The 24529-nt window shown below is 40.3% G+C and overlaps 1 long non-coding RNA gene across 2 annotated transcripts; it reads left to right on the top strand.

The window, feature by feature from the left end:
* The first annotated feature begins 7112 nt into the window (after positions 1-7112).
* Positions 7113-24206, top strand: LOC120886330 (uncharacterized). 2 transcript variants are annotated; one of them, XR_013438830.1, is made up of 5 exons: positions 7113-7451; positions 7981-8153; positions 9351-9456; positions 13577-13623; positions 21561-24206. It is a non-coding gene; the product is annotated as an uncharacterized LOC120886330 (long non-coding RNA). The 2 variants fall into 2 exon arrangements; XR_005729262.2 differs by lacking the exon at positions 7981-8153 and having other exon boundaries at positions 7150-7451.
* The last annotated feature ends 323 nt before the right edge of the window (positions 24207-24529 follow it).

The following is a 24529-nucleotide window of genomic DNA, read 5'->3' as shown; positions in this document are numbered from 1 at the left end:
GTAATCACTTATTATACCAGAAGCAATATTCAAAAAAGTCTACCCCTAAGATGGAGTAAGTTGGGAAAAGGGGGATGAAGAGGGAGTGCCAAGATGGCCAATATCCACATCTGCTCCATGAGTGGGGTAGATGCGGGAAGAGGGCATGGTGATTCAGTGTTGGGGAGGCTGTAGTCTAGTCTCCTCCACATTGCTCTTCAAGTTAAGTGTCAACTATTTTCCTCTTTTTTTTCCCCACCCTGTACTGTGGATTGAACTCAGAGCCTGTGCATACTAGACAAATTCTCTACTACTGAGCCATATCCTCAGCTCTCCTCTTTTAATTTTATTAACAAAAATCACTTGGTTACTTATATTGCTCTCCCTCAGTCAAAGTTTCTAGATGACTTACCAGCTAAATACCTTGGAAAAATGGCCCAGTACCCAAGCTATCCTATAAAAATGTGCAAAATTATGTAAAATGTTAAAGGGTAAACGTGAACAATGACCCCCTCAATTTCTTTATATTCCTCACAGTGACTGGCAGTGCCTTGCCACAGCAGGCACCTGCTAAATATGCATTGATTTTTGATGGATTAAGGTGAATCTGGAATTTGTTATGATTGTGCCTTACCTGAATATTATGTGCTAAAATATTTATTTTAATAGTCTTATATATATTATAAGCATCAATCCTTTTCAAGAATGTTCTTTCTTTAATGTGAAAGAGGTACATTCTATAAAAATGTATACTAAGTTGAGATTTCCCCAGGTCTTTAGTTCTAGATCTCCTAATCTAGTTCTGAACTTGGTGATTAGTCAAAGAACTAAATTTCGGTTCTTTGTGTTAATTAGAAGATAATAAATAAAAGTGTCTAAAAATATCTGAATATGGACATTCATTTGGTTAAAATAACAGTAATTTTTGCCAGACCCTGTGGTGTATACCTGTAATCCCAGCTTCTCAGGAAGCTGAGGCAGGAGGATCACAAATTCAAGGCCAGCCTAGGCAATTTAGCAAGATTTTGTCTCAAAAGAATAAAAAAGGCTAGAGATGTAGTTCAATGGTAGAGGGCCCCTGGGTTCAATCCCCACTACAGGGGGAAGAAACAATCCACTTATTTTGATCACATAACACTTATTTACATTATGTATTAATGTGGGACATCAACATCATATAATAAATGCCTTATTTTTATATCTTATAAAAATATGTTCTGGGGCTGGGAATGTAGCTCAGTGGTAAAGCACTTATCTGGTATGCATAAGGCCCTGGGTTCAATCCTTAGTACTGCAAAAAAAGAAAAAAAAAGTAAATTCTGTTGTTTTTTATAAGCTCAGTCTCCTCCCTCTAAATGGGAAGATCTATCAATAACTAAATTCCAGCAGTCACAGAAGAAAAGAATGATATACTTAACCACATAAAAAAGAAAAAATATCCCTAGATAACAAAAATACTAAAAGCAAATCACAAGACAATGTAAAATTTAGGGAAATATTTGTGACTGTCACAGAAAGCTAATCCGTTTATATCAAGAATTTTTAGAAATAAACAAAACCAAACCCCAAATTGATAGCACAATTTAAAAAATGAGCAAAGGCTCTAAAAAAATCAGACATGGAAAAGAAACACAATAAGCTTTGAATATATGAAAAATTGTCCAGCCTCATTTACAAGATAAGAGTAAATGAAAACTACACCAAAAATATTTTTCACTAAGAGTTTGGCAAAAACCTATATCTTTGGTACATTTCTTTGACGAGAGTATGAGGAAAATCGGAGGGTAATATGATACAACCTCTGCAAAGAGTAATTTGGCAGTATCTGTCAAAAGTAAAAACACGTGTCCTACCCAGAATATTCCACTTCTAGGAATTTACCTTAAAGATATAATTTGCTGGGAAAATAACACATATAACAGATTATTCATTGCATATGATTTATAATAGCAAAAAACAGTGGAGGGCTGGGGTTGTGGCTCAGCACCACAAAAAATAAAATAAAATAAAGGTATTGTGTCCAACTACAATTAAAATAATAAATATTAAAAAACAAAACCCAGTGGAAACAACCTAAATGTCCATAGATAAGAGCCTGGATAATTAATTTATGGTTCATTCATAAATGAGGAAGCTCTCTGTGACTGATATGGAAGGACTATATATATATATATATCTCCAGCTAACACGTAGGATCTTCTACAACTTAGTGAGACCCTGTCTCAAAATAAAAGTTTGAAAAGGGCTGGGGGTGTAGCTCAGTGGTAGAGGGATTATCTCACATGTGTAAGGCCCTGAGTCCATCCTCAGCATCCAAAAAATTAAAATAAAATAAAAGGAAAGGAAAAAGAAAGATGCAGAACAGTCCTATGTGCTTGTTGATGCATGAAGAAAGTCTAGGCTCACACTATTACCAGGAGGAAAGCAGATGGGAGCCTGTGGCTGATAGTGTGTGCTTGAGGAGGGAGACTTGTGAAAATGTTTCATATATTTTCTGTTTGAATCTTGTTACTTATTGCCTATTCAAACAGTAAGATTTCTGAACTTTTAATTCAACTTTGGTAGGATGATGGTGGTCTTAGGAAAGTGAATTTTCATAACCATGATATAATTGTGTGCTACAGATGGTCTCCTTAGGGAATCACTAATAAATTTTTGTGTCTGTCCTGTCTCCCCAGTGGAATTGCCAGCCCTGGCTTCTTTGGGAGCTTCCACAGTGTTTAACCTGGGAACACAGTGGATACCTGAGGACAACTGGTGGATTGACTAGGCTTCCCAGGTTTTCATCTTCTTTGACTATAAGCACTTATTATTTCCACTACTTCCTTTCAAGAAATCAAAAATATTAGAGCAAAAGGACAAGTAAGATAGAAAGAAACAAAGTTGCTAGGTAAATTGGGCCACCAAAGAGTATATCTTAAGGCTTAAAAAAAAAAAAAAAAGGCAGTTTTCAGTTTCTGTCTTATTGATGAAAATGTGTCTACTTCCTATGCAATTGCCCATTGTATTTCAGATGGTATTTTCTGGTTCAAATGGTTGTCTGGTAAAATACCAACATTTAAAAATCCATTTCCTCCATTCCTGTTTTAATGTTAGAAACTCTATGGTTAGAAACTGCGAGTTGGTGCCATCCATTCAAGCTAAAAGATACTTCAGCTGAGATGTTTGATTTTACAACAAAAATGTGATCTCGTTTCTCCACGTGAGCAGCTTCCTAAAAAAAACACTAGGAGGAGAAAAAAGAAAAAGACTAAGAGTCCAGCGCTTGCCGTATTGTCCGCTGGGGTCTGTCACAAGGAGCAGGCGTCTGAGGCACTCCCGCCAAGGCCAGAAGCCCCCACCCCACATCCCCTCCAAGAGCTGGAAACCAGCCTCTGAGGCTGGGAGTGGGTCCCCCTGCAGGATCCACGAAGAATTGCTCTGGACATAGCTTTCCAGCCGCATGTTTCCAGGGAACGGGGAGTAAAGGGCAATTTACTAGGATGCCCTCCTGCTCGCCGCTTCTTTGGGTCGCTAAGTAGCAGGCCAGGAGGCTTGAGAAGCAGCGAGGAGTGGCTGAACCCCAGGGCTCAGCCTGGACAGCACTGTGTCCTTATTGCAGATGGTGCCCCCTCCCCTAGGACAAGGTTGGCCACCCTGGGTTTAGCGTCTCTTCCTTTCCACCTCCCAGCCCCAGGGTCCCCTCTTTCTAATTTATTCCCAACTAAAAAGACTCCAGAACACATATGCTTAGGCAAATTATTCTGGGGCAATCAATTAACCTGGTTGTATAATAATACTATGCTTAAGAATCCCTTTGGAAAACTATTTGTAGTATCTTATAAAGTTAAATATATGTTTACTCTATGCCTGGCAGTTCGACTTCTAAATATTTACCCCAAAGAAATTAATATCTACATCCACCAAAATACTTGACCACAAATGTTCATAGCAGCTTTACTCAAAATAACCAAAGACAAGAAACAACCCAATCCATCAACAAGTCAGATATTAACACATTATGATATATTCAAACAAAGGAATGCTACTCAGTAATAAGAGGGAAAAAATTACTGGTACATACTACAGAATAAGTGAATCTGAAAAGCCTCATACTAAAGAAGCAAGTCTACAATTCCATATAAAGTTCTAAAAAAAGAAAAACTAAGGCATTAGAAATCAGAACAGTGGTTTCTTTAGACTGCATGGATTGCGAACACCTGGGGGGAACTCTCTGGAGTGATGGAAATGTTCTGTATCTTGGTTGTGGTGGTAATTGTATGAGTACATATATTTATCAAAGCTCATAGAACTGTACTTTAAAAATAGTATGCACAGGGGCTGGGGTTGGGGCTCAGGCTCAGTGGAAGTGCACTTGCCTGGCATGTGTGAGGCACTGGGTTTGATTCTCAGCACCACATAAAAATAAATAAAATAAAGGTCTGTCAACAACTAAAAAAATATTTTTAAAAAATAGTATGTACAGGGTTGGGGTTGTGGCTTAGTAGTAGAGCATTCATCTGGCACATGAGAGGCACTATGTTCAATCCTCAGCACCACATAAAAATAAACAAATAAAATAAAGGCATTCTGTTCATCTACAACTACAAAAAAAAATTGTTGATTTTTATTTTAAAAGGACCAAACTAAAAGACAACAATAAATTATCATTAAGAAATTGATCAGGGCTGGGGATGTGGCTCAAGCGGTAGCGCGCTCGCCTAGCATGCGTGCGGCCCGGGTTCGATCCTCAGCAGCACCACATACCAACAAAGATGTTGTGTCCACCGAGAACTAAGAAAAGATAAATAAATGTTAAAATTCTCTCTCTCTCTCTCTCTCTGTGCCCCTCTCTCTCACTCTCTCTTTAAAAAAAAAAAAAAAAAAAAAAAAAAAAAAAAAAAGAAATTGATCATAAAAAAAAAAACTGTATGTGTTGGTGCATGCCTGAAATTATAGCCACTCAGGAGGCAGGAGGATCACAATTTCCAGGCCAGTCTCAGCAACTTTGCAAGACCCTGACTCAAAGTAAAAAATAAAAGTTCTGAAGATGTGGATCAGAGATAGAGCATACCTGGGTTCAATTCCTAGTGTCACACACACACACAAACACACAATAAAACAAAATTCACATATATTAAATCCCAATTTTAAGATATCTTGGGCTGGGGTTGTGGCTCAGCGGTAGAGCACTCACCTAGCACATGTGAGGTGCTGGGTTCAATCCTCAGCACACATAAAAATAAATAAATAAAATAAAGGTATTTCGTCCAACTACAACTAAAAAAAAAAACTTTGAAAAATAATAGTACCTACCTCATAGGTTGTTATATTATTAGGTGAGTTAATATATATTTAGAGCAGTGCCTGGTACATGGATACTGCAAGTATTTGTATACCACTCTAAGAAGATACATGTAGTATTTATATAGTACTTGTATGTATGTATATACATATAAATAGTCATAATTAGTCCAACATCTGAGACATTGTGGGGAAGACTCATAATTTAAGGTACTATATGTCCAAATTTTCCATAAAGAGAATTTTACAAGGGGGAAGGAGAAATCAATGTACCACTGACCCACCCTCATAGGGAATTGTGAGGTTCAAATGGGGCCATACGCCTCAGCTATGTTTGTTTGATTCATGCAACATAATACAAGTATGGATAGTTGTCATCTGATTTAACTTTCTGACAAACACTGCTATATCTGAGAAACAATTCTTCAGGTCCAGATGCCAAAGCAGCACACAATGTAGCAAAGGCCATCACACATTCTTGTATCTTAGAAGCCATATATGCAACAATTGTCTCATGGATTCTCATAGACATCACAGCACATGTTTTGCACTCTTCAAACTGGTCCTCTGTAAGGCACCTTAGAGAAGAAAAAGAGCTTGACTGCCTGGATTTGAATGCTGGTTTTGTCAATTATTACATGTGATTTTGGAGAAGTTACTTAACCCCTGTAAGACTCAGTTTCCTCATCTGCAAAGTGGGACTAATAACTCGTGGACTTCTGGATGATTTAGACAAGAGATGATGTACATTTCGGAAATAAAAATTTATTGGGCTGGGGATATGGGATAGAGTGCTTGCCTAGCATGTGGGATGTGATTGGGTTCAATTTCAATCATGACAGGAAGAAAGGAAGGAAGGAAGAAAGGCAGGAATAGAAAGGTACCAGTTTGGGAAAGGCAGGGATATCAGGAGGCCCAGAGGAAGATCTTGGAGGGAATGCCTAAGGCCAGGCAAGATTCAGAGGGTGCTCAGAGGAAGAACACGTGAGAAACAGCCAAAACGGCAAAAAGGGAAAAGATGTCTAGCAAAATGAAATGTTGCACCCTATACTGCATGTTTAAAATCTACTCTTCCTTTGGTCTTCTCTATAAGCCTTCAATAAAATCCATATGATTCACTAAAGCTCTTGTGTAAGTAATTTTTGAGGAGGAATGGGAGAATTGCTAAGTCTTACTTCCTGGAGGCAAAGGCAGGTTATAAACACCCACATCTGGCTTACCTCTGAATGTCCTGGGTTCAGGGACTGTGCTTAATAAATGACAGACATTTTATGTCATGTTAGATGTGCACACATTCTGGCAAAGGAACCTGTCTCATTCCAGCTGTGGGCTCAAGTCAGTAACCCAGCACAAGTGTTTCTATAACAACAAAGGGGTCTGTGGCGTCTTCGTGTGGGTGCTCTCGAGGTGGGAAAGTGGTTATAGTGGGCTCCAGTTCTGCCTTGCCTGTGGACCAGCAAATCTTCCTCTTTTGGTCACAAATGATTCCTTCACGCTCTCCACTCAGCTTTATGCTACTGTAGGCGCTGGACAGTAAGCAGCTTCTCACTTGTCCCGCCCTGTGGTGGCCTGGTGTGAATCCCTCGCCTGCGTCCTCGCCCAAGCCACGCAGGACGAGGGCGCGCCTCTAGGGATCTGGCTACAGTGGCTTATAGCCCCGCGGGTGACAAGACCTGGGTTCTCCGCTGGACACCCGCGCTAACCGGAGCTGGTAGATGGCCCGGAGTCCTTCCTCACTGCGTGCCCTCGGTGCGTGATTCTGTTCTCACGCCAGCCAGTAGCCCCGTGCGAGCCACGGAGTGCACAAAGCCTGTTCCCCAGCCCAGCTCTCTCTCCTGGGACCGGGTCAGGGTCAAGGTCTCGGCTCTGTCCAACTCGCGGCGCCGCCCCCTGGCGTTGAGCCCGCAGGAACGTGCTGACAGCTCAGCTCGGATCCCGCGCAGCCGGTTCTGCCGCGGATGACGGGGCGGGGACTGGAGCCCGCGTGGACCTCCCGGCCGGCTGTCTGTGCGGTCAACCACGGCCCTTGGGGCCTGCGCTCGGCCGGATCGGAACGGAATGTTTTAGATGGAATTTTAAGTTGACTTTCCCGATGGTGTCCGTGTGGGGACAGGCACGTGCAAAAACAGGGTCACGGGCTCTTTGCATTAAGCTGGTGATTCTGCGGTGAAAGAGAGCCAAACTTTCAGGTAGGCAAGGATCTGGCGGGCACCACTCTAAACCCTCTGATGAGAGTATTTCTGACCTGTTTCCACGAGTGCACCCCACCCGCCCCTGCTCCTCTTCCCCCCTTCCCAAACCTCTATTCTGGGGATAAACCTCCCTGGCTCTAACACCCACACCTGCTGCGTGTCCGTCTGGACAGACCTGGGGTGGCCCTACACAATTCTTACCCTCTCTTTTTACGCCTCTAGTTTTACCAGCAGGCTTGATCCTTCAGCTTCCTTCTCTCCTTTGCAGTGATGCAATCTCCCCTAGATCCTTCATCAGCCCCCACGGCTTCCGCCTGATGCTAGCCATGGTTCAACTTGCCTCTCTTCTTCAGCAGCTCTGACTCTAGTATTCTACTCTGTTTATTCTCATCCGTTTCCCAGTGTTCACAGTTCTGTGGCTCCAAAGCCCCACCCTCCCTAATCTCCAACCTTAACATCCTCAATTGCTGCCTTCCCAGCTATCATCACTGTCTTTAACGCAGGCCCCACTCTCCCTCAAATCTAGGCTCAGTAGAGAATCTTCTCCTGATGGAGTCTGATGGAGATTGTGTGTTCTGCTGGTGTCCTCATAGTGAGGCCTCAGGCCCCAGCACCCTGACCTTGTGTACCATCAGTAGAGTCCAGAGGTTTGGCAGGATCCACTACTTCCTGTACAGCAGGACTGCAACTATCCACAGAGTAAGTTCAGGCTCCTGCTTCTGCCCAGGGGATTGGAGTTGAGTTTCTTAATCTCACCTGCCATTTAGGGTCCTGCATCCTCTTCAAAGGCTACACTAGCCTTCATGGTGAAGGAGGAGGGGAGTTGGCCTCATCCTACCTTCTAGCACACCCCAGGATTCCATTGGATCCATTAAACATTTCCACCAAGAACAGGTAAAGGAAACAAGGGCTGATTTGATTTTCAGATTGGAAACTGCCTGTTCCCTGAAATTGATAGTGACAATATCACATTCTGAGTACCTACTATGTGTATTAAGGAATCCCCAGAAGGGAAGATCATCCCCTTTTCCTCTGGCTTAGCTAAATCTTACTCCTTCCATAAAGGCCCAAGGCTGAGAGCTTAATTAGAGCTTGCCTTTATCACTTGCTGTGGTTTTCTCACCCTGTCATTGCTGTTTCCAGAAAGAGACAGTGATGTCAACTCTGTTCTTCCGGTTGCCTCTGAAGCACCCACCACATCTTAAGCTAGACAACCAATCATATGCCAAGAGAGACAGGGCTCACTTTTCCAGGGTACTCGGATATTCACTATGGATGGGTGCCCAGAAAGTGTTTGCTTATAGGTCCCTGCTGCCCCTTGAGGCCTCCACAGAACTGTTCTTGGGCCAATTTGAGGAATATGCTGTGCCCTGACTCTGGATGAAGGCAGGAGTCCATCCTTTCAGGGATACACACTTGAAATTGTGCTTATTGCATTTTAGGATTTCCTGCACTGGGAAAAACATTGAGGGAGGGGCCAACAGGAGTGGTTATATTTTTAGTTTGCCAAGTGAGTTCATTGAACTACCATTTATAATCATCATCACTGCATTTATAAACAAACTTTTTAATTCCAAAAATATGGGAATGACATCATTTCATGATTAATAACAAACTTTGGCTTGTTCTTCCTACCACCACCACCCTTTGTTCTGGAATTATTTCAAACTTATAGAAAGTTTGTGAGGAAAGGAAAATGAGCTCCTATATACTCTTCACCCAGACTTACCTACACCAGCATTTTGCTATATTTGGTTTATGATCCTCCCTCCATGTGCACATGCACACACACACACACACACACACATACACTCACACACACACACAGAATGCATACAAGAATAGTCTCTATAGACATTATTATTATTTTTAGATGGAATCTTGCTATGTTCCCAGGTTCGCATCAAACTCCTGGGTTCAAGAGATCCTCCTGTATCATTTGCAAGAAAATGAATGGAACTGGAGAGTATCCCATTAAGCAAAATAAGCCAGACTCAGAAAGGCAAGTATCATATGTTTTCTCTCATACATAGAAGCTGGGAGTGAGATGGGTGGGGAAAGACGTCATAAAAGTAGAGTGGAGACCCTTAGGGAAGAGGACGGGGATGGAGGAGGGAGGAGGGGAGTTAAGGGGAGGTATTGGGAAGTGAAACTGATTAAATTATGTTATAGATTTATATGAATATGCCACAATGAAACCCACTATTCTCTAGAATTACATATACCAATTCAAAAAGAGAGATCTAAGGACTGGGATTGTGGCTCAGCGGTAGAGCGATCGCTTAGCATGGGCGGGACCCGGGTTCAAGTCTCAGCACCACATAAAAATAAAGGCATTGTGTTGTGTCCATCTACAAAAAGGATTCTCTCTCTCTCTCTCTCTCTTTCTCTCCCCCCCCCCCCTTTAAGAGAGAGAGAGAGAGAGAGATCTGAGACTACAGGCATGGTGCACCACACCCAGGTCTACATAAAATTCTATAATAATTCACTTGAGATTAAATTGTAGACATTGTGCCTCTTTACCCTAAAGTACTATAGTACTATCATCAAAATCAGGAAATTTAATGTTATTTATGCAATATTATAATCTAGGTACCATATTAACACTTTAATATAATAATATACATATTATTAATGTCCTTTCTTCTTCTCCTTGGTCTTCTCTCATCTCTCCACCCTCTTCCCTCCTCCTCCTCTCCCCCCCCCCCTGCTTTTTTTTTGTGTGTGTGTGTGTGTGTGTGTGTGCGCGCGCGCGCGCGTTGAGGTTTGAACCCAAGGCTTCATGCATGGCATGCATTCTACCACTGAGCCACAACTCAAGCCCCTCTTCCTCTTCTTCCTCATCTCTGCCAGGGATCTACTCAGGGATCACACATAGCTTTTAGTTGTCATGACTCTTTAGTCTCCCTCAATCCAGAACAGTTCTGCCTTTCTGACTTTCTTTGTCTTTCATGATATTGACATTATGTGTGGATGTGAAAAATGCAAGCCAGTTACAAAGCTGAATGTCCCCCTGTTGAAGTTTGTTAGGCATTTTCTCAGGATTATATTTGGGTAATGCATTTTGCCAAAAATACCACAAAAAAATGATATGTCCCTTGTCAAGGTGCATGACGTTGATTTGTCCTATTTTAAGAGATGTTAACTCTGATCATCTTGTGTTAAAATGGTGGCTACTGGATCTTTACACTGTTAAATTATCATTTTTCCCTTTGGAATTAGTAAATAATTTGTCAAGTGAATTAACAATTCTTTTTTAAAAAATTTCTGTGCTGAAGATTGAACCTAGGGCCTGGTGCATGCACTCTACTACTTAGCTACATCTCCAACCCTTCTTATTTTTTATTTTGGGGCAGGTTCTCACTAAGTTGCCTAGGCTGGCCTTGAACTTGCAATCCTCCTGCCTCTGCCTTCTGAGTATCTAGGGTTACAGGTGTATGCCCCATGCCCACATGTAAAAGTCTTTAAAATTAAATAAAATCGAGTCTGAACAATTCACTATGTAATCCTTATTTTCCTCATCTTGCTCTTAACCAATGGAAATATCTATAAGATCATCAACAAGCCATAGACTGGCTCTTGAAAATTCCTACACTAACATGCAAACAAGTCACTCATTTATCTAATGAAATACTGGACCACTATGTGTACCAGTCACTGTTCCAGACCCCATCTTCTCCGTATTACCTCTTTAGTCAACTCAGACAGACTGGCCCAGGCTCAGGTCCCCAAGGACATTTCTTGAGATGTTTGAAGGCAGGTTTGTATATAGGGACACACATTTGGTGTGAATCTATAGGACCCAGATGTTAGAGTCCTGTCCTCAAATCCATGGATGCTGCAAGGATTTCCTGTGATGAAATAAATAGCAGTGCTCATATATGTTTATATTTTAATTAGCTTTCCCTAATTATATATATACAACAAACAACCCAAAGGTTTATTTCTCAAGCACATTGGATGTCAGCTGTGGTCACTGGTGTTTCTGCTCTGCATTACATTCACCATGGGATCTAGGCACAAGCGCAGCCTCCATCTGGAACATGTCAACCTCATGGTAGAGAGAAAAAGAAAGTGGTGGAAGCCTGCTGCAATTCTTAGGCTTCTGCAGGGAAGAGTAGAGTCATAGCCACTCGAATTTTAATGGCCAAAGCATGAAGTCATACAGCAGTGCCTGCTGTTCATGGAAAAATGAAGTTTATTCCCTCTGCAAAAAAAAAGAAGTTCTGCAAGTCAAATAGCAAAGGGTGGGGAGGTATTAATCACCTGACAGGAAAGGCTAGGATAGAATCAGGACCAATAATAATAATACCAACTACAACAGTTTTACAGAGGGCCTTTGAACTAACTCCCACTTTATAGAAAACACGGGGTGGGTTGGTTAGAGAAGTAAGTTAAATAAAACCAAGAGGAAACAATTGCTAAATCCACAATGCAGACCAGTCTAAAGGAAAACTGGCCTGGAGTCCTGAAAAAGACAATGTCATAGAAAAAGAAAGGAGTGATTATTCCAGATGAGAAGATACAACAATTCATGATCCTTGGTTGAATCTGATTTTTTTTTTTAAGCTACAATTGGATGCTGGGCACAGTGGCACATGCCTGTAATCCCAGCGGCTCGGGAAGCTGAGACAGGAGGATTGCCTCAGCAAAAGCGAGGCTCTAAGCAACTCAGTGAGACTCTGTCTCTAAATAAAATACAAAATAGGACTGGGGATGTGGCTCAGTGGTTGAGTGCCCCTGAGTTCAATCCCTGGTACCCCCCAAAAGCTACAATTGGGGACAGTTGGGAAAATCATCTATATACTAAATATTAGATGATATTATAGGATTATTGTTAATCTTAAGTATGATAATGGTTTTATAGTTATGTAGGGAGATGTTCTTCTAGGAGTACATACAGCTAGAGGGACCCTGTCTCCAAAAACAACAATTCCTAATTCAGCCTTTCTGGAATGTGCTGTTCAAATATCTTGTATGCAGCACTTTATAAACTTTGTATCTACTTTGTTTTAGGAATTAAACCAAGCAAACAACTATGAATTACTGTAAAAAAAAAAAAGATTCAGCAACAAGGATGTTCATTCTAACATTGTTTATCTAAGTTAAAAAAAACCACAAAGGTGCCATTTAAAAGCCAAATAATAGTTGGTTAAATAAACTATGGTTTATTCACCTGAGAAAGGAATATAATGCAGCCATCAAAAATGAAATGACATCAGCTTTATATTATTAATAGTCAAAGCCAGGTGACTTGTATATAAGAGCCCATCACACTATGTTTTGAATGTTTTCCAAAATTAAAGATGTTGCAAAACAATGTTTAACAAGTGGGGAGACATACACACAATATATTTAGTTATGAAAAACAATGTGTACTGTATAATGCCATTTTTGTTAAAAAAGAAAAAACCCTTAGGAAAAAGACTGAAGAAATATACACTAAAGTGCCTAACCTTGGCTATCTCTGGGATTTGGAATTAAAGGCAATTTTCCTTTTCCTTAATTATACTTTTTTAAGTTTTATAAAATGAAGATGAATGTGTGTGGTGTGTGTGTGTGTGTGTGTGTGTGTGTGTGTGTGTGTGTGTGAGAGAGAGAGAGAGAGAGAGAGAGAGAGAGATAGTAGGGATTGAACTCAGAGCATCCCACATGGTAAGCAAGCACAGAACTATATTCCCCTCGTTTTTTTCTACTATTATGTTTTATTTTGAGACAGGGTCTCACTAAATCAGTCAGGCTACTCTTCTACTTGCAATTCTCATGCCTCAGTCTCTTGAGTAGCTGGGATTAGCTGGGATTGTATGCATATATCACCACATCCAGCTAAATTACTTTTATATTAAGAACAAAACAATAAAGATAATATTTTAAAGAATGCTATTTGCCAGGCGTGGTGGTACATGCCTGTAATCCTAGCTGCTTGGGAGGCTGAGGCAGGAGGATCACAGAGTCAAAGCCATTGTCAGCCACTTCGAGGCACAAAGCAACTCAGTGAGACCCTGTCTCTAAATAAACTACAACATAGGGCTGGGGATGTGGCTCAGTGGTCCAGTGCCCTTGAGTTCAATCCCTGGTACCAAGAAAAAGAATGCTATTTAATTATCTAATATTCCTTCCAGGGAATACAAAGGAGCTCCACTGAGGGTCACCGGGCACTTAGACAGAGGTAAGACCATCCCTAGCCACAAGGTGGCGGTGCTGCTTGCAGAGGCTTCCCTCCTGGGCCCGGCTCCCTGAGCCACATTCCTGAGTGTCCTCCTTCCCCAGGAAGCCCCCTACCCCAACATAGACAACCCTGAGAGAATAGGCAACCCGGTGCCCACAGCTTCCCTGCCTCCTCTGTCCCTGGGTTGAGGATGCAGATGGTTCAGGAGAGTGGAGATGACAAATCAAGAAATGTCCCTTTTCTTGGAGGAAACAGGAAGGCTTCTCCCAACAACTGGCTCTATGTGTTCCATCAGTTGCCAGACTTGTGTGTGTGTGCATGTATGTGCATAAATGTGTTTTGAGGAATGTATTCTGCATTTTTTACTTATTGTATAATTGTGATTATTTTTTTAAAATGTGTGTTAATGTTTAGAAAGTTCTTTTATTTTAGAACAATATGGGCAGAATGTTGAGGAAAACACATTTACTTCATATCCAGTTCTGTGTCTATTTTCTTCTGCTTTTACATCCGTACATTGTTCCTCATATTGGAAATCCTTTCTCTCCCTGCCTTTGAAGCAGGACCAATGTGCCACATTGATTTAATTTCAGCAAATAACAACCAATAGGAAGCATATTGTATAAACGGCATCATCTTGCATTCTGTTCTGTGGACTTGTAACAAATCTACTCAGTCTATAAAAAAAAAAATGTTAAAGTCATTTGCCAATTAAGAAAATGTTTCATAAACTATAAAACTGGACATTTGTACCATCTTTAAAAATAGTTAGTCTAATAGAGTGTAAAATTCAATATTTTTAGTATTTTCACAAAGTTTTACACAATTGTAGAATGTCTTTATCACCCTCCCTCCAAAAGAAATCCTGTATCCATTAGCAGTCACCCCTTATTTCTACCTAAACCCTCCACCCAGACCTAAGCAAACACAAATTTTCTGTGTCTACATATTTAACTGTTCTGGACGTTGCATGTAAATGGAATTGTAGGATACAGAGTCTTTTGTGACTAGCTTCTTTCAGCTTGCGTAATGTTCTCAAGGTTCATCTGGTAGCATATATCAATCAATACTTCATTCCTTTCTATTGCTAAATAATATTCCATTGTATGTATTTTAGTAGATATTTGAGTTGTTTCCTGCTTACACTATTATGAATAACACAATGAATGTTGATGTACAAGTTTTTGTGGTTGGACAGAAGTTTTCATTTCTCTTGGGTGCTCTAGTTTGGATGTTGAATATTCCCCAAGGGTCCATGCATTGAAGGCTTGGTCCCTAGTGTGCTGCTATTCAGAAGTGCTATGGGCCTAAGGAAGTGATGACTTCTGGGAGGTTTTAAGTGATTGTGATAGTCTCTGCCCTTTTTCTTTCTCTTTGCTTTTTGGCCAATGAAGTGCGCCATGTACTCTAGCCATGATGTACAACCTCACCACAGGCCCAAAGCAATGGGGTCACTAAATCACAGACTTGAATCTCCAAAATTGTGAGCCAAAATAAACCATTTATCTTTATAATTTAACTGCCTCGGGTATTTTGGTATAGAGGCAGAAGATTAATACATTGGGTATATATCCCTGAGGCGAATTACTGGTTCACATAGTAACTCTATGTTTATTTAACCTTTTGAGGAACTGCCAGGCTATTTTCCAAAGTAACCGCCCATTTTACATTCTCACTAATGATGTATAATGGTGCCAACTTCTCCTTGTTGTAGCCGACACTTGTTGTTATCTGTCTTTTTGTTCACAATTATCCTTAGTGAGTGTAAAGGGATATTTCATTATAGTTTGGCTTGCATTTCCCTAATGATTAGTGGTAATTTTCATATGTTCTTTACAGAGATGTCTTTTCAGATTCTTTGCTAAGTTTAATGGGTAATTTGTTATTTTATCATTGAATTATAAGAGTTCTTTACATATTGTAGGTGGGAGTTCATTGTCAGATATCTGATTCACAAACACATTTATCATTCCATAAGTTGTCTTTTTACTTTCTTGGTGGTGTCCTCTAGAGTACAAAAGTTTTACATTTTTATGCAGTTCAATTTATCCCTTTCTTTCTTTCTTTCTTTCTTTCCTTCCTTCCTTCCTTCCTTCCTTCCTTCCTTCCTTCCTTCCTTCCTTCCTTCCGGGAGTACTAGAAATTGAATTCAGGGGCACTTAATTACTGAGCCACATCCCCAGCTCTATTTTGTATTTTATTTAGAGATAGGGTCTCATTAAGTTGCTTAGTGACTTGCCTTTGCTGAGGCTGGCTTTGAACCTCCTGCCTAAGCCTCCCGAGCTGCTGGGATTACAGGCATGTGCCACTATACCTGACACAAAATTTTTAATATAAAAATTTTAGGTATAAAAATGAATACACATAAAATTTGAACAGATAGTTCATTAAAGAAGATATACAAATGGTCAATAAACAAATGAAAACATGCCCAATAATATTAACCAACTGAAAAATGCAAATTGAAACCACATTGAGATACATACACACCAGGATGGCTAAAATTAAAAAGACTGAAAATAGGGGCTAGAGTTGTGGCTCAGTGGTTGAGTGCTTGCCTAGCATGTGTGAGGCACTGGGTTCAATCCTCAGCACCAAATAAAAATAAACAAATAAAATAAAGGCATGCTGTCCATCTACAACTACCAAAAAGAAAAAAAAAGACTAAAAATACCAAGTACTGATGGAGATATGACATAATTGGGACTCTTATTCATTTCTGGTGGGAAAAGTACTTTAGAAAACAGACTTGCAGCTTTTGTTTCGTTTAGATTTGTTTTTTCAGAACTAAGGGTCAAACCCAGGGCCTTGTACATACTAAGCAAGCACTCTACCATGACTACAAACCTACCCCTTTTTAAATCTTTATTTTGAGACAGGATTTCACTAAATTTTCCAGGTTGCTGTGGAACCTGAGATTCTCCTGCCTCAGCTTCTGGAGTAGCTGGAATTACAGGCACATATCACTGCACCTGGCAGATTGGCAGATTTTTACAATGTTAACATGCATTACATAACAGTATTTCTACTCAGTTATATACTCAAGGGAAATTTAAATGTATTATCACAGAAAAATTTGTACGTGAATGTTTATAGCATCTTTATTCACAATAGCCCCAAACTGGAAATAATTCAAGTATCTATTGACAAGAGAATAGATACATAAATCATGATATGTCCAATATAATTAAAGACAACTCAATAATTTAAAAAATAAATTACTGATACCCCCAATTGTGTGACTCTTAAAAACATTATGCTGCATGAAAAGAAGCCAGACTCAAAATTACGATTGCATTTCCATGAAATTTTAAAAGACACCAAAAGTAAGTTATATAGTGACAGCAGATCAGTGCTTGCCTGAGGCCAGGGTGGGTGGGAGGGTTGGCTACAGAGTGGCAGAAGGGAATTTTCTAGAATGATGGAAATGCTCTGTCTTTATTGTGATAGTGGTTACACGATGTATACCTTTGGAAATACCGTGCTGCTCTTAATGTACTGGATGCACATTAATATTATTGTACTTAAATTGGATACATTTATGATAAAATAAAATTAATGTAGAGGAGCTTCTCCACTTATGATGGGGTTCTGTTTTGACAAACCCAAGTAAACTGAAAATACTGTAAGCTGAAAATTCATGTAATATACCTAATCCACCAGACATCACAGCTTAGCAACACAGTACACTGTAGAATGTTGGTTGTTTGCCCTCCTTATCTGAGAGCTGGCTGACTGGGAGCTGGAGCTCACAGCCACCGCCACATGTTGCAAGAGAGTATTGTACTGCATATCACTTGGGAGGCTGAAGCAGGGGGATCACAAGTTCCAGCCTCAGCCATTTGGTGAGGTCCTAAGCAATTTAATGGGACCCTGTCTCAAAATAAAAAATAAAAAAAGCTGGGGATGTAGCTCAGTGGTAAAGCACCCCTGGCTTCAATCCCTGGTGCCAAAAAAAAAAAAAAAAAAAGTCCATATGTTACAGTTGAGTATTATAAGTGCTTCAGCTATCTCTCTCTCTGTTTGGGGTATTGGATGCTTTGCTAATTATTATAATGAAAGTGAGAAATGGGGTTTCCATGGTGAAAATAAAAACATTGATCAATCAATCAATACCCCTCTCAAGACTGTTGTGAGGACCAAATGTCATGGGCTTTACAAAGAACTCTTTCTTAGCTTGTAAGTCAGAGATGCCCCAGGCTTCCAGCTTTCCAGCCTTGCTGCCATCCTGACCTAACCTCCTAACCTGACCTACTGTCAGTTTTCTGCTAGGGTCTTGACTTATTCACCTCCAGGCCTTACCTTCTAAAAGTGACACCTTGGGATCTGCCATGCCTCTGAAAACCTAGAGGGGTTGACATTGACCTGTGTTTGCCTCTTCCCCTCATCCTGCACCAACAGGTGCTCTTTGCTCTGACTGACCTAGGACATGTGTGCTGTCTTTACTACACTGCAATCTCACAGACCTCATTCTGGCAAATGACAGGTGATTTGAAGCGGTCTAAAATAGGTCTCCTGCATTTGGAAAAATTCCTTCTGGATAGTCCAAAGCCACACTGTTTGTACCCATTTTCAGAATCTCAGGGAGGCCTGCCAGTCCTCCTCAGCTGCTATAACTGACTTTGCTATTTTTAAGTGACCTCTCATCCAGACCCCAGTGTTCCTCAGACCTCACCCTGGCAGGCCACTGCCACAAAGTCCTCAGAGATAACCTTGCCAGACATTGATTTTTTTTTTTTTTTCTTCTCAAGCTTTGAGCACAGAGACCTGGGGATTTCAGGACTCAGCTGCTGTACCATAACCCTAGCTCAGAGAATACTGTCTAGCTCTGGCCTGCATTCTCATTTTTTAAAATTTTATTTTTTTATTCTAATTTGTTATATACGACAGCAAAATGCATTACAATTCATATTACATATACAGAGCACAATTTTTCATATCTCTGGTTGTATATAAAGTATATTCACTCCATTCGTGTCTTCATACATCTACTGAGGGTAATGATGTCCATCTCATTCCACCATCTTTTTTACACCCCTTGCCCCCTCCTTTCCCCTCCCTCCCCTTTGCCCTATCTAGAGTTTGTCTAATCTTCCCATGCTTCCCCTCCCAACCTCACTGTGAATCAGCCTTCCTGTATCAGAGCAAACATTTGGCATTTGTTTTTTTTGGGATTGGCTAACTTCACTTAGCATTATATTCTCTAACTCCATCCATTTACCCGCAAATGTCACGATTTTACTCTTTTATTGCTGAGTTATATTCCATTGTGTATATATACCACATTTTATTTATCCATTCATCTACTGACGGGCATCTAGGTGGGTTCCACAGTTTAGCTATTGTAAATTGTGTTGCAATAAACACTAATGTGGCTATGTCCCTGGAGTATGCTGTTTTTAAATGGTATAGACCATTTGGTGGCACTGCAAAATGGTGTAGCCAATATTGAAATCAGTATGGAGATTCCTTGGAAAATTTGGAATGGAACCACCAATTGACCCAGCTATCCCACTCCTCGGTCTATACCCAAAGGACTGGGTATAGGGTCTCGCTGAGCTGCTTAGGGCCTTGCTAAGTTGTGGAAGCTGGCTTTGAACTTTCGTTCCTCTTGCCTTAGCCTCCTGAGCCACTGGAATTACAGGCATGGGTCACTGTGCCCAGCTTCTCCATTTCTTTCTTTTCTTTTCTTTTCTTTTTTTTTTTTTTTTGGTACAGGGAATTGAACTCAGCCCTATTTTGTATTTTATTTAGAGACAAGGTGTCACTGAGTTCCTTGGCACCTCACTCTTGCTGAGGCTGGTTTTGAACCCACAGTCCTCCTGTGTCAGCCTCCCAAACTGCTGGGATTACGGTGTGCCCCACCAAGCCTGGCTCACTATCTCATTTTTATAAAGATTTTACTCCTACAAATCACAAAGTTAAGAAATAACACCCTGGGAGGAAGGGGAGTCCAGTGGGAAGAGTAGCAAGGGCAAGGTCATCTCTAACCCTGGGGCTTGATTGAGACCATAGCTGGGTCTCAAGGCCAGTGGCGGAGGAGGATGACTTGAAATTCCTAATTCCTTCCCATAGGCTGCAACATGTAGAATCTGTTCTGTCCTCAGGGTTTGTCCTGGTCAGCCCCAGATAAGAGTAGAGAAGTAACCGAGTTGTCTGCTATCTCAGAAGGACAGGGAAGAGTGAGAGAGCTGGTGATTGTGTGTCACCACATTGGGGTGGTGGTGTATGAGTTGGTCGTATGCCTGCAGGCCTTGCTCACAAGCTAATGGGAAACTTCTTTCATCCTCCTAGCTGGCTGCTACTGTAACAGTCACTACCCAGAGCCCCAGCACAGACCTGTTCCCCAATAAATAAAGCATCTCCACAAACAATCCTTGTATAATGGTGGCTCTAAGCCTAGGAGTTCCCACAATAGACTATCGTTTAACCACCTCAGAACTCAGCAATTTAAAAGATCATTTTAAACAGACTTGGGATTGGGAACCAGGAGGCAGTTAAGTGCCCTCCCTTGAGTTTGTTCCCCAGGGAAACTCAACTCAGGGGGACAGGCTTGCAGAGCTGTGGACAGTTCAGTGGACTTATGCATGCAGGATTTCAGTCCAAAGGTAGAAGCAGCTGCCCTTCAGGGTGGCTCTATTTCAACCCCTTCACTACACAATCTCAGGGCACAATGTACTACTTCCCCTCTCCAGATGTTTTAAAAGAGGCTGTCCACTGGCAAGATGACTGGGTGGGTGGTTTGTCAGTGTTTTCAGATGTAAGAGGCCTAAAAAATGAAGAAAAGAGAAAGAAAGAAAAAAAATATGGCAAACTTGATTAATCTGTCTCAAACTGTGCAACTTTTCTGTAAGTTTGAAATTGTATCAAAATACAATGTGACCAAAAAAAAAAAAAGAATTACAAAAATTGAAGAAGCATTTAGGTAAATCAATTCTCATTCCCATCAGACTAACCTAAGAATAGGCTTAATTTTTGTATAGATTTTTTTAAGTCTATACAAAAAAGTCCATATTTTATTATTTTTATTTTACAGTTTGACATATTAGTGAATACACCAGATAGCAATTTCTTCAGTAGCAAGGAAAGCACAAGATAATATTTCTCTTTGATTCCTCAAGAACCTCATATCATCTGTCTTTTGGAGGATCTGGTTTCCTATGATGTCTGTGATACTGTCCAGGAGGATACCAATAGAACTTAATAGTGAAGAGTATTTGCTAAATTGTCCAATCATGAGTCATTGCTCAAAGTGCTTGCCTTTTCCTTTGATCTGTTTTATTTTAATATGTATTTTTAATTTTTTTAGGTGGACATAATATCTTTATTTTTTTATTTTTATGTGGTGTTGAGGAACCTAGCGCCCCGCACATGCCAGGCGAGTGTGCTACCACTTGAGCCACATCCCCAGCCCCTGATCTGTTTTACAACACTTGATAATGTATTTCTTTATTATGATGCACAGGATTTGGTTAAGGGATAAGTTCCATGTTAAGGGAAATGTCCACAGAAGGGTAGTGACATGTTGTTACCTTGCCATCAGATAAGTACAACTTGTCAAAGCAAGTTGTACTTTGCAATGATAGTAATCTGGAAGAGAACATGCAGAATTATTACAGTCACAATATAAAGCAAGCTTTGTTTTGTCCAGACATGGAGGCATACACCTGTTATAGTTTGGATCTGAAATGTACTCCTTAAGCTCATGTATAGAAACTTGGTCCCCAGTGCAGCAATACCCAGAGATGGGGCTTTTAGAAAATGATTGGATCATGAAGACTCTAACCTCATCATTTGAAGAATCTATTTTATGGATTAATAATTTGAATGGACTACTGGGAAATGGTGGAATTATATGCAGGTAGATCACTGGGGCATGCCTTGGGGGGGAATATATCTTGTTCCTGATTCTCTCTCTTTTTCTCTCTCCTTCCCAGCTGCCATGAACTGAGTAGCCATACTCTTCTCTTCTGCCATGATGTCCTGTCTCGCCTTAGGTCCAGAGTAATGGAGTCAATCAAACATGGGCTAAAACCTCTGGACCATGAAGTGAAATAAATCTTTCCTCCTGTAAGATGTTTATATCAGCATTTTGGTCCCAGCAAGGAAAAGCTAACACACACACCTGTAATCCTAACTACTTGGGAGGCTGAGGAGGAGGATTAGAAGTTGGAGTAATTCAGTAAGAGCTTGTTTCAAAAAGCAACGACAAAAAAATAAATAAATAAATAAATAAAAATAAAAAGTGCTGGGGGTGTAGCTCAGTGGTATGGCATCCCTGGGTTGAATCCCCACCACTGGGGGGGGAAAATTTTTGTTTTGAATCATAAAGAAGTGTTTCAAGATAATTCTCTTTGATATCACCCATTTTACTGCCATTTAATATAGCAAGATACTTATCAAGCAGTATAGAAAAAGAAAGCTGTTTTGAAGAGAAACTGTTCTTAAAATCTACTTCTGGGTGCACCAGTTTTCATCCCTGCTTAACAGCTCCTCACTCTGAGCCCACCATCTTGTCTCCCACTTTTTGTATAGCGTTATTGAGTTATTTTTATCCAGTTTTAATTATAGGCAATTTTGTAGCCTGCCTTTTTGCACTTAATGTTAGTTATTACATGTTTTCCATACTGCTCATTCTTTGTAATTATCATTTTAATGGTTTCTAATATTCCATTATCTGTCATAATTTATGTTTTGTTGATTGACATTCAGATGAAGAAGGGAATTGCTATTAGTTCATCATAGACTCTGTACCAGGTGCTGCCTACTGCAGGCTATGTACAGGCAGGCACTTACTTGACCCTCATAATCCTGCTATAACCTAGAAACTTGGGAAATTATTAGCAAATTAACAAAGATCTTATATTCTAGTAGTGTGTGTATATGTACTATAAAAATATGCATAATAAATGTATATTTATTATCAAAAGCATATTTTATGTTAGAAGGTGCCAAATAATATGAAAAAATGGATCAGGATAAGAAGACTAAGAGAGTGCAGGAGGAGGGGATGTCTCCACTTTCCATAGAGTAGTCTGGGTAGAAGGTATTAACTTTTTTTTTTTTTTTTTTGGTGCTGGAGATTTAACTCAGGAGCACTTGACCACTGAGCCACATCCCCAGCCCTACTTTGTATTTTATTTAGAGACAAGGTCTCACTGAGTTGCTTAGCACCTCACTTTTTTTATGAGGCTGGCTTTGAACTTTCGATCCACCTGCCTCAGCCTCCTGAGCTGCTGAGATTACAGGCATGCGCCATTGTGCCTGGCTGAAGGTACTAACTTTTGAGCATTGGCGGAGATGAGAGTGAGTCATGAGTAACACATGACCAACTGAAAAGGCTTTAATGATACATTGCAACTCTGTCGTTAAAAGGCATGAGAGGGTCAAAGACCTCAAGTTTGAAAAGATACTTCCAAGGAGAAATGAGATTAGAATTTAAAGATCATCCAAAGTGCAGAGGGGGTGAACAATGACTTATTTCACAATAGTAGCATTTATTGCCCCAAAATAATTTGGGGACAAAGAAAGGAAGCTTCTTCTTTACACAACAGTAGTAAAGGAGTGACACTCATACCCCTAGGAATGGCATAGGCTGAAAGCTCAGAGCTGTATTCAATAAACTTATAGATGCTTTTCCTGGGGTCAGTGATCGAAAGACATGGAGGATACTTGAAGGTTATGCCTTTTGTTGTAATTTAGAGTTAAAGGTGCACCTCTGCAGAAACACACATCTTTTGCCAAGTTAGGAAGCACAATCTTGTTAGGTTAGGTTCTAACCAGTGATCCAGATGACTCTGGGCTATGTATTTCAAACAACTAACATTGGAAGTACTTCCCTTTTTTTTTTTTTTTAAGAGAGAGAGAGAGAATTTTTTTAATATTTATTTTTTTAGTATTCGGCGGACACAACATCTTTGTTGGTATGTGGTGCTGAGGATCGAACCTGGGCCACACGCATGCCAGGCAAGCGCGCGACCGCTTGAGCCACATCCCCAGCCCGGAAGTACTTTCCTTTAGACTTCACACTTCTGATGCTTGTTAAACAAAATGCAAACTGAACTGGCAGAATTATTACATTTTTAAAAATTCAAGAATTACACAGGATAAATTTTTTCAAGCATATAGATACTTACCAAGCTGGGATACATCTTTTTTTTTTTTTGTACTGGAGATTGAACTCAGGGGCACTCAACCACTGAGCCACATCCCCAGACCCATTTAGTATTTTATTTAGAGACAGGAACACACTGTGTTGCTTAGTGCATTGCCCTTGCTGAGGCTGACTTTGAACCCTCGATCCTCCTATATCAGCCTCCCGAGCCGCTGGGATTATAGGCATGCGCCACGGCACCCAGTCTGGGATACTTCATTTTGACTGAAGCATAATCTTTATCAGTCAACTTGCTTAATGAATAATTTCCAGCTTAAATGGCCTTTGCTTTTCATAGAATATTTCTGTTATAAATATATAAGCATAATTTCAGTAAAGTGAATTCTAACTGCAATATGTGAATATGGCTTAATATTTAGAGAATGTCTACAGAAATACTCTGTGAAATAAATTTCTTTTTGAAAATTTGTTTTGTTCATGTGGACTTCATTTTTGTTCATTGAGTTTTCCTAGAATAGAACACACTCATACAGCACTACAGTTTTTAAAAATGTATTTAAGCTTTCTATGTACTAATGGAAATGTTCTCCAAAACAGCAAAGTATGGATCAGGATATATTATGTGCTATCATTTCTACTATGAAGGTTTATATATGCATAGAACATCCCTGGAAAGACACAAAAGGAATTGGTAATAGCATCTGTCTCCAGGAAAGGAAATAAGGTAACTGAAAGACAAGAAAAGTCAGAGAGGGCTAGGGTCCTGGTTCAGTGGTAGAGCGCTTGTCTGGC

This window comes from Ictidomys tridecemlineatus, chromosome 5, assembly GCF_052094955.1.
Source record: "Ictidomys tridecemlineatus isolate mIctTri1 chromosome 5, mIctTri1.hap1, whole genome shotgun sequence".
Classification (NCBI taxonomy): domain Eukaryota; kingdom Metazoa; phylum Chordata; class Mammalia; order Rodentia; family Sciuridae; genus Ictidomys; species Ictidomys tridecemlineatus.
This window is presented reverse-complemented; position numbering and strand designations above follow the sequence as displayed.